Raw genomic sequence first — 12366 nt, 5'->3', positions numbered from 1 at the left:
TCATCAGTTCTGCAACCAGTGCTCAATCCATCAGTGGACATGCATCCTCGCAGGAGTATGACACTCTCCAGGTAACATGACATTTAACTCATTGCTATTTCATTCTTACAAGATCATCCTTCAGCAAAGTTTATTTAAGCCGTTCAATGACTCCTTGAACACGCTGCCAAATGTGGCTGTAGCCCCCACACTGGGTCCGAAAACGAGCTGTCGCAAACGGGCGTGGGAGAATTCTGATGAGAATATCCCATGTATAGAGTCGGAAACTCTTGAAGCACGGAAGCGATGTGCTACGTCTAGCTTATCTAGCGACTTGGTGAGTTATGTTTCATTCTCTCGCTTCATAGTATGCTGAAGCTGTGGGTGCTGGCTATTTGAATCTCAGAGTCGCACTCAAATTAATCCTGAATTCTTGCAGGGTTCTTCCCGCCATGAACTTCAATTCCGAATTCCAAGGCTCAAAGACTATATTCAGGATGCGTCCCCACAGTCGATCCCCCCCGTTACCACATTCAATCGAGAACACGAGCGTTCAGAGCACGATCCTGTGCTCCCTCCTGCTGAGGTGAATAAGCGCTTGCTTGTGCAGCAGCGACGTCGTGCACGCGAACGTGTTGAGAAGGAAGCTATGCACCATGCTCCTACAGAGTCAGTAAATAAGCGCTCACTTGGTCAGCAGCGCCGTCGTGCACGTGAACGTGCAGAAAAGGAGCGCAGCCGCCAGGTAGCCACACCAATTGTATCCAACGAACCGCGTGCGCTATCTGTACCAAGGGCGGAGCCACAGACTCCAGGAGTGCGTATGGATGTAGATATTCCCTTCCACTCGCAATTGGAGCATGAACATGCTGAAGAGCAGATCGAGCATGGGCAACCTCATCATCATGAGCATGAGCCCCTCAAACAGCACCCTTTACGTGGGGCAGATGTCCTTGCTCGACCTCACCCACCACTGCGAGATGACCAAAATACAGTTGTGTGGAGGGATCCTGTTAATCTTCCTATTGCACGGCGTCCATATGTAGACCCACACTCTCGCCATGACCTGGGTCAAATGACAGTAGTCTGCCCTTATTGCCAGGCGCTACACTGGATGGATGAACGCCTCTCTTCATCATCGAAATCAAGACCACTATTTGGAATTTGCTGTGACCAGGATCAGGTTCGAGTGCCTCGGCTGCGACACCCACCATCTTACCTCCAGCGGCTCTTCGAAACCCGTACACCTGAAGCTATTGAGTTTCAGTCGAATATTCGCCAGTACAACACTGCCCTTGCATTCACCTCCTTGGGAGTTAACGTAGATCATGCAATCAATGCAGGAAGGGGACCTTACGTGTTTCGCATTCATGGGCAATTGTGCCACCGTATTGGACACATCGTACCATCAGAAGGCTGTCATCCAGTGTATGCACAGTTGTATATCTATGATCCACGTATGGCTCTTGATGAACACATGCAGCGCAATGAAAATCTTTGTCGACGTACCATGGAACGGCTCCAGACGCTCTTGCTTCAAAATCACTGATATGCTGCAATATTTCGACATGCACATGAGATTCTCTCCGCTCAGTCTGATGATTCACCTATCACTATTCGCCTACTTGCAGATCCGAACCGTGATCACCATCGGTATAATTTACCCACTGTTAGCGAAATTGCTGCAGTCATTCCTGGAGATGGAACTGCAACCACAGAGTCACGCGACATCATCCTTCACCGACGTGAGGGTCCACTGCAGAGAATCAATGATGGGCACCGGTCATATGCATGTTTGCATTACGTGCTGTTGTTTCCATATGGTGAAGATGGTTGGCATTATGACCTACAGATGCATCAACCTGGCAAAGAGACACCTAGCCGTATTTCCCAGATTCGTTACACAGCATTCCGGCTCTTTCCGCATCAAAATGAATTTTCTACAATACTCCGAGGCGGTACTCTTTTTCAGCAGTGGACTGTTGACATGTTCGCAAGTGCTGAACAGAATCGGCTTATGTACCTTCGTATGCATCAGCCACAACTTAGAGCATCACTTTACAGTGGTCTAGAGGATGCTGCTTCCAGTGACCATGATTTGAATCTCCATGACCTTGGTCAGCGTGTTGTACTTCCGTCGTCATACACTGGTGGTCCACAGTATATGTATCAGTGCTATCAAGATGGCCTGGCGCTAGCTCGCTACTTTAAGAAAGTTGACATATTCATGACTGTCACATGCAATCCCAAGTGGCCTGAAATCGAGTGCGAGCTCCTGCCAGGTCAAAGAGCTGCGGACCGTCCTGATTTAGTGGCACAAGTTTTTCACATGAAAAAATGAGCAATTCTGGATTATGTCTACAAGAAAGGAGTGTTTGGGCGGACAGTTGCTTGGATATACACCATCGAGTTTCAAAAGTGTGGTCTTCCCCATATGCACATGCTGATTTTCCTCGATCAGCCACACAAGCTTTTGACGCCAGCTGACATCGACACTGCAATCTGGGCAAGATGGCCAGACCCTGAAGTACATCCACTACTCTTTGAGACTGTCAAAGCCTGCATGGTACATGGACTGTGTGGTGCTCTCAATCCCAATGCTCCGTGCATGGACAATGGTCGGTGCACGAAGAATTATCCTAAGCCATTCCAAGCACAGACTATGATTGATCAAGAAGGCTATCCACAATACTTTCGACCCGATGACCAACGCACCTTCAAGGTTGGTCAATGTGACCTTGACAACCGCTAGATTGTGCCTTTCAACCCATTTATGTCAGCAACATTTGACTGTCACATAAATGTTGAATGTGCAGTCTCCTTTAGCTCGGTCAAGTATGTTAATAAATACATGTGCAAAGGACAGGACCGTGCTTCAATGGCAGTTGACTCCCATGACAAGATCCGTCAATTTGTTGATGGCAGATATCTTTCTGCTCCAGAATCAGTATGGAGGATCTTCCAGTTTCATATTCACGAGCAGTCTCCTTCGATCACACGCTTGCAGGTCCATTTGCCTGGACAACACTTAGTGATGTTCGATCCTAATGAAAACCCAGAGACAGTGCTTAAAGAGCAGCTGGTGAACGCACAACTCTGATGGCATTTTTCAATGCAAATGCTGATCCAAATCTTCAAATTGAAGCACGGAGATACACATACCAAGAATTTCCACAACACTTCACATGGAAGGCCACAACGAAGTCATGGAAACTACGGGAGAAAGGGTTTGCCTTGGGACGCATGTACTACGTTAGTCCAACAGCAGGCGAACACTTCTATTTGCGCACTCTTCTGACAGTCGTCAAGGGTCCAACATCCTTCAAAGACCTCTGAACCTTCAATGGCACCACATATCCAACATTTCATGATGCATGTCTCGCACGTGGCCTGCTGGAGGGCGATGGAGAGTGGAGGCAATGCCTAGAAGAGGCATCAATAATGCAGACTGGAACACAGCTACGGCGACTTTTTGCAACTCTTCCTTTTGTTTTGCTCCCCTGCAAACCCAACAGCTCTTTGGAATCAATTTTGGCAACACATCTGTGATGACCTGCAACATTGGCTCACCTCTATCCTGCACCATGACCATCCAAGTGATGAAGATGTCTACGACTATGGCCTGTATTGTCTCAATGACATTCTGAGACAGTCAGGGACCTCACTGGAAAATTTCAATATGCCTAAACCTCATCAGAACTGGGCTGCTCGAGCTGAAAATTGCTTGATTGCTGATCAGCTTGCATATGACAGACACGTGGAACAGGAACAGGAACATACACAACTTCCTCTTCTGAATGCCGAGCAGAGAGATGCATTTTCACGCATCGTGGAGTCTATCGAGCATGAACGGGGCGAAGTTTTCTTCCTTAATGGCCCTGGTGGGACTGGAAAGACCTTTGTTTACAAAGTTTTATGTCATCATGTGCGAGCAGTGGGCTCCATTGTCTTATGTGTTGCCTCATCTGGTATCGCTGCACTGCTCCTGAGTGGTGGACGGACAGCCCATTCAATGTTTAAAATCCCAGTGGACAGTCTTCACGAAGACTCCTTCTGCAATATTCCAAAGGATGGGATGTTAGCAGGTCTTATTCGGATGACCAAACTTATCATATGGGATGAGGCTGCAATGCAGCATTGAAATGTGGCAGAGGCTGTAGACAGGTCCTGTCGTGACATTTGAAACAAGTACAACACTCCATTTGGTGGAATTACAGTTGTGTTTGGTGGCGATTTTCTACAGACTCTTCCGGTGATTCCAAAAGGTTTGTATATGGTACATGTTGTCTTGACCAAATTGCTTACTGCTTTAACACTCAATGCTGTTTAGGATCTCGGGAGGACATTATTGCAGCAACAATTCAATGTTCTCCTCTCTGGAAACACATACAAATTCTCCAGCTTAAACAAAACATGCGCCTTCAAATTGATCGAGACAATCAGGCCTTTGCAAAATGGATTCTCGACATTGGCAATGCACGCAATTTGGATCCAGATGGTATGGTTGAGTTTCCGGAAAGCATGGTTACACAGGACCTTAGCACACTCATCGACACAATTTATGGTGGAATCTCGAATGACTCACAGGGCCCTCCTCCCGCAGAATTTTTTCAAAATCGGACAATACTTGCACCACGCAACAGTGATGTTGATGAGATCAACAGGGAGATCCTAGCTCGAATGACAGGAGATGAGCACACATACTTTAGTGCTGACAAAGTCGTTCATGAGCAAGGTTCTGACAGGAATAATGCCAATGATTACCCTATCGAATTCTTGCGCACGCTCTGTGCATCTGGTTTGCCCTCAGGTGAACTATCATTGAAGATTGGTTGTCCGCTTATCCTACTTTGAAATCTCGATCCAAGCCATGGGCTGTGCAATGGCACACACATGGTGCTCTTGCGCATGTCAGAGCGAGTGCTTGACGTTAAAATATTGGGTGGTGATCACAATGGACAGACAGCTTTCATCCCACACATTTCCCTCATTCCATCCTCAAAAACCGCTGATCTCAATTTTATTCTAAAGTGCTGCCAATTCCCTGTCCGGCTTGCTTTTGCAATGACTATCAATAAGGCACAAGGCCAGTCTGTGAAGTATGTCGGATTGGACCTGCGCATACCTGTTTTTAGTCATGGTCAACTGTATGTTGCCCTTTCACGTGCTACATCAGGCCGCAATGTTAAAGTACTGCTTTCCCCCAACGAAGCCTCAAAGACGCCAAATATTGTCTACCCAGAGGTTTTAATTTGGTTGGTTTGCTTCCACCCATGATTTCCAATCTTGCTAACTCACTGACCTTGCTTATCAGAAGTCAAACGAACATCCGCAACTCGGTGAGGAAGTGCTATGGATGGGATCATAGGGCAGCAACACTGGGAAGTTGCTTCATTCCGACATTTTCTCAATGACAATGATTTCTAATATGATGTGTGACGTCTGTTTTTGCTTAGAGATTCATCCCTGGCCTGGTACAATCATACAAAGTCGGTGTTGGCAATCCTGGCAGTCCGACACTACTCGCTTCCGTTGCAGGGTGGTGATATCAAGTTCCATCGCTGTCACAGGTAACTTCCTGAACCTTCAATGTCATTCTGCTACCCTATTGTCAGCTCCGAGCCTCAACAATATAAAGCCTACATGACCTGCAATCCAATGGGTGTATCAAGCTCAGTCAATTTTCCTCTCTTCTGACCAATTTCACTGCCATGACCAATTCTAGCGCTAGCTCAGCCACTATCATTGCCGTTGCTGTTTTTGAAAATGGCCGAGTTGCAGAGGGGCATGGTATGACTCTCATTTTTGATGCCCAGATTTACTTGGGTGAAGACTGTCCACCGCTGTTGGCAGTGTTGCGGTACTTCAACTCAACCAATTGTGCATTCGATGAGATTGGATTCTACTTTGTTATTGCAAAGGCGAGTCCAACGGTTACTGATAGCAATACCAGAATACTGAATCCATTCTTAAGGTGGCGAAAATGGAATCTGGCGCAGCGCCTCGGGCTTCTTCCGGGTATGGAGGAAATGGACTATGATATTGTTGGAGATATCATCAGGGCACGTCTTCCTTCATTTCAAAGTTTGTGATTGTTAGTACTTACTCAATGATGTTGATCTTTTTAGTTGATTCCTGCCGGTCAAGGCATTGAGCCCACATTCACCCCATATGTTCAAAATCTGTGGCACAGTCAGCACTGTTGATGACCTTGCACGGTCATTCTGCATCGATGCTCATCAGTATGTCACTGCGCTTAAACCAGAACCATCGAGCACCAACTTTAGGTCACTAATGCCGGTTGAGTGTACCTTCCCTGACACTGCTAGATGGAAGAAATCACTATCGGGGAAAAGATTTATTGTCCAACCCAATAGATATGTTAGTATTGGGGGATTCATCATTGGCCGCAAGACTTTCAAAGCCGGCGACAAAAATGAGACAGAGCACTTCCATATCGAAGTGGATAGTATTACATTTCTTGGCCATCCTGTTGTAGCATCAACTGGTTCAAGTTTGCATGGTGAGTATCAAATTTACATCTCCTTGCCATCTAAATCTAACTTTACATGGAAAGGTGCTACTTCTACAACCCCAACTCCAGGCCGTTCGAAGTTGAAATTCAGCTTCTCAGACTGCACGCCATTGAATAAGTGCTCTTTACCTGATGATAACTCGGAGGATGGTACACCATCAAAATGTAGTCGCACCTGCCAGTGATTTCAGAGCTGAATGCAAGTGCGATCACAGTTGCTATCTTTCGAACAGTTTTTGTATTTACTGCACTACTAACTCATACATGTATACGAGCATTTGGTTTTCTTCTTCAGACCATTTCTTGCGTGCTTTCTTCTGCTGAATTATAAAAGCACAAACTTTACTCAGACAGCCGTGGCAAAGCCACGGGTTACTGCTAGTATGAAGATAAATCATTAAGTTTTGTCTCCAGATAAAATAGATCACCCAATAATCACCCACTCACAACATCACCACCCACTCATGATAATCTATAAGATGTGACATTGGGAGACTTAACGACATGATACATACACATAAAAAGCTAGGTAGAGTGAAGCTAAAGATTAATCCTGTTTGAGAGAAAGTAGTCAGACACTGGTGATTTTGGGAGGTGAACTAATATACTTATGCAAGATAGAGATAGTATGACTACAGTGTCACTTGAAACAGCCCATTGAGAAAAATGACTAACCACCCAGGATACCTTGACATTTTCCAAATAACTATATTGCTGTACATCATTTGATGAGCGCAAAAAAGTCTTCAGGAACAGCTACAGGTACAGTGGAGGAAGGAGCCTGTAAAATGTTGTCCAAAGGATCTTCAGCAAGTTCCCCACCAAGAATTGCAGCGCTCTTGGGAGTATACATGTTATCAAATAGAATTTTGCACTCTTGAATAGACAGCGGACAATCTGGGCAACCAAGCCAGTAGCAAAGCTTTGAAGTTTTGATAAACAAATATAGCATGGTATTTTTCAGCTTGCCTTGAAAAATTAATCCTGCTATCAGAGCCCCTTCAGTGACAAATTCCGTATTATACGGGCCAGCGGACTATGGGCTGATGTTATGTATATCCCCGATGATGACAGATGGGCCGGGAGGGATATTATTTCCAATGGAGATGGGTGGGCCCATCTATGCTGATATTATATATATCCTCAAAGATGTCGGGTGGGCTGATGTAATGGTTTATTGTATAGATAGGTGGGCTGAGGTACAGGAAGTATTTTGTACATGGGTGGGCCGAGGGAGTGGTGGAATATGTATTATATAGATGGGTGGGCCAATGTAAGGGTTTATTGTATAGACGGGTGGGCCGACATACTGGAATTATTTTGTAGACAGATGGGCTGACGGAGTGGTGAAATATTCATTATATAGACGGGTGGGCCGAGGTAGTGAGATATCTGTCTGACATTCACAGATTACCGAGTCCCAGATGCCCAAAAACCGAATCCCATTGTGCAACATCCATTCCAGACACCCGAACACCCCACCAAGTGCCGAGTGCTGAGGCCCGCACCCCGATGTCCGAAGCCTGAAACCCGCAGCCCGAAATCCAAAATATGTATACAACATATTTCCCTCACTGTACAAATCACTGGGTGTCGAGTGCCAAAACCCGAAACTCAAAGCATGGTACACAAATCACCAAGTGCCAAGTGCCGAGTGCCGAGTGCCGAAGCCCAAAACCCGAAAATATGTATACAACATATCCATATTTCCCTCACTGCACCAATCACCAAGTGTCAAGTACCAAAACCCAAAATTCGACACCTGGTACACAAATCACCAACTGCCGAGTGCCGAGTGCCAAGTGCCGAGTGCCGAGGCCCAATGTCTGAAGCCCGAAACCTGAGACCTGAAACCCGAAAATATGTATACAACATATCCATATTTCACTCATTGCACAAATCACCGAGTGTCAAGTACCGAAACCCGAAACTCAACACCCAGTACACCCATCACCAAGTGCCGAGTGCTGAGTGCCAAGGCCCGAACCCCGAACCCCGAAAATATGTATATAACATATCAATATTTTCCTCACTGCACCAATGACCAAGTGTCAAGTACTGAAACCCGAAACTCGACACCCGGTACACAAATCACCAAGTGCTGAGTGCCGAGGCCCGAAGCCCAATGTCCGAAGCCCGAAACCCGAAGCCTGAAACCCGAAAATATGTATCCAACATATCCATATTTCCCTCACTGCACAAATCACCGGGTGTTGAGTACTGAAACCCAAAACTTGACACCTCGTACACAAATCACCAAGTGCCGAGTGCCAAGTGCCGAGGCCCGCGCCCTGATTTCCGAAGCCCGAAGCCCGAAAATATGTATACAACATATCCATATTTCACTCATTGCACAAATCACCGAATGTCGAGTGCGAAAACATGAAACTTGAGACCCAGTACACAAATCACCAAGTGCTGAGTGCTGAGTGCTGAGGCCTGACATCCAAAGCCTGAAACCCAAAGCCTGAAACCCAAAGATATGTATACAACATATCCATATTTCCCTCACTGCACAAATCACTGAGTGTCGAGTACCGAAACCCGAAACACAACACCTGGTACACGTGACTACAACTGGACATGAATTCTGTATTTGTATGTATTATCCATCGACGTAGGGTTCAAATAACTTGGGAATTGTATTGACTACCAAGGGTCGGGACTCGGGACTCGCTAGTCAATATAGGAAAATGATAATGAAAAAATGAAAATTATTATTATGCTTAACTTTCTTAATGAAGGTTGTAGTCCAAGTCTATGTGAGTGTATTGGTGGTCCTACCAAGTATTGGTACTCAGTGTAGTGATGGTTGCGGTGCTGGGCTCAGAACCACTGATTTTCATACTCATGTCATTCTTGTCAATTGGAGATTATTTGAAGACTACGTTAAATGTTAGTCAGTGTCGAGTATGATAATGAATGTATAGTCATACCTCAGTCTGAGAACAAATAGACTGAGGTAGGATAATGCAGGTATGAGGATTATATATTTGTCTGGCATGTTAGCAATGATGTAAAGATGAGGCATGCATTTGTACATGTATGCAGTAAGTGAGCATACAGATAAAAGAATGAATATTAATAGGGAGACTTGCACATTATGTTGAGATATCCAACATGACAAGCCTGTGATGGGATCAGAGACCTGGAATAACACCCATATATGTCCATTATAATAGCCCTAATAGTTTAGAAAGACACATGAAGGATTGATGTAATGACAGGCATATGTGTGAAATGTGACAATAGACATATTTTTACAAAGTCACATTTATAGATGATTCAGGCCAAAGATTTCATTAAAAATATGTAGGATAGATTGTAAACTACCTAAGGAACCCATACTGCCTACTGCCTTGAGGGTAGGGGGTGGGTGGAAGGGATATAGTGAAAACATGAGTTGACTCAGCATTAAAGTCCTATTATTGCTTCACTGACCATTTTCGATGCTTTGGGTCTTTGAAGTTTCCCACACTCCATTTCTCATCTATTTCACTTCCTCAGTACTCAATTCTTGGTGGATTTGTCTGTAAATTTATGTCTATGATACTTAATATATTTTAAATGTACTCCAGGTTTCTGATCATGAAGATTCAATATTTTGAAGGTATGGGCCCCTTATCAGGAGAAATGGCAAGTATGCACACTAGCTCACAAACTCCAGCCTATTGTGAGCTGATCTTGGTCATAAGAGGCAATAATATAAGCTATGCTCATTATATATTAAAAGGTTGGATCATGGATGCAAGGGAAAGATACTGAAAATCGTGAAAAATGTCAAAAGTGCAATGGTCTATGCTTACATGTAATAATGCTGTCTGTAATATTCAATAATGCGAAAATGAGTAAATATGCACCAGTGGGGATAGATACGACTAGACAGGACATAGGAAGGATGACTCCGATGCAAAAATGTTGGGTCCGAAACTTTCAGGCCGGGGTCGGGCGTTGGGATCAGGATTGGAATGTCAGGGATGTGTTGGATAAATACTGTTTAATGTGAGTATCAAAAACACGGGTTTTGAGCCCAGTGCTGCGACTATCATTACACCAGGTACCAAGTATCAGAACCAAGTACTGAGTACCAAGTAATGAAATAACCAATTGACAAGAAAAGACTACCAATACACTCACCTTGACTTGGACTACAACTTTCATTTTTCATTCTCGCCAATGTTTCAGATTTCTTTAGCTCATATCTTGGTCAAATGATAACCGATGGACAAGAAAAGACTACCAATACACTCACCTAGACTCGGACAACAACTTCCGTGTTTTCATTATCTTTGCGTATTGCACACCAGGTTTTGAGTTTCGGGTTTTGGCACTCAACACTCGGTGATTTGTGCAATGAGTAAAAAATGGAAATATTGCATACATGTTTTCGGGTTTCGGGCTTTGGAATTTGGGCTTCAGATGTCAGGTTTTGGGCCTTGGCACTTGGCACTCTGCACTTGAGGACATCTCAATCCTGGGATATCCAACCGTCCGACCTCATCCGACCATCCACCCGCATCCGCACCAGCATAATAATCATCATTCCCACACATACATAATATACTACATTCAATAAAATATAATCCTATATATTAAGCTTGCTGTTTCCCACACGTCCTCGCTGTCAGCCACCTTGCAGCACAACATCAGGGATATTACTACATTAGGCCAAGCCGCTACTTATCAGTGCTGCTACATGCTTACCTCCCTGCACTGCACTCAATGACTACCATTCTAATACCATCAGCCCTTGAGATGCTGCAATTGCTGCATGATCAGCTCCCTACTGGCTCACCTCCAACATTCAGCACAATATTCCGCTTCATTACACTTGCACTGGGACTCAAGGACAACATCTTACTCGTGCAACCTGCCTCTCACCGCCCTGATAGTGCTCCTCTAGCTCTCTCTCCTGCGATCCAACTCTTCCTGGCTGGTAGCTGTGATATTTTAGAGAGTAATGTGGATATATATTGGAACATTCTTAGGAATGTTGTATGACATGGTGATGGGGGTGCATCAAGCATAGACATGTCGCTCTTTACGCATCATGGATGGCGGCATGGTATAGGTGAGTGGTATTACTTTTTATGAAGACTACTGACATGGACGACCTATGGGTGACAGCACCACACGTTCTTTATCCACCTCATCACACATGTCAGACACTTGACTGTCCCACTCATGTGCAAGGCTCTGTCCTCAAGAAAGCACAACAACGACAAGTTGTTCTCTACACACTAGATGATGGGCCTATTGTGACGTATTCTGTTCATCTCTATTGCATTGGTACGTATCTAACAAGTTTTCTTTTTCTTATCATCATGACACATTTTGCAGAGTGCAATACAAACTACCACCATGGCTTTAGTGTCAAGGCAGGTATTCGAACGTTCTACCCTGGGATCCCAGACATCTTGCAAGTTGGTGGGCACCAATTTGTAGAGATGAAGGTTGTTTATCTGTGGCGCACAATGATGCTCATTTCATGGTAAGTGCTATGTCAGGCTGACAACTTGACATACTTCTGATTGCTGCCTCATCTAGGATGTCCATGTCAAATTGTGCGCGACTGTATAACTCGGCGCTGATGCATAAGGCCACAACACCTCCTGGCTTTCCACGGAACTTTGAGCTTGCTGGGAATCATGTCTGGCATGGATTCGTACAACTTGCCCTGATTGAAGATGCCATAGAGCGCCATGTAGTCTTATCGGTACCCCAAGATGGGGACCAGAAGGCCCACTTTATGAATGCCATTATCGAACACAACAATCACATCCGAACTTACGGCCAAGAAGAGCTTTGACACTACTGCAACAAATGCACCTGCTTCTTTAGGAATGATGCAG

Source organism: Suillus bovinus (genome assembly GCF_016758785.1).
Source record: "Suillus bovinus strain UH-Sbo-P2 chromosome Unknown EDB93scaffold_95, whole genome shotgun sequence".
Lineage (NCBI taxonomy): Eukaryota > Fungi > Basidiomycota > Agaricomycetes > Boletales > Suillaceae > Suillus > Suillus bovinus.
This window is presented reverse-complemented; position numbering follows the sequence as displayed.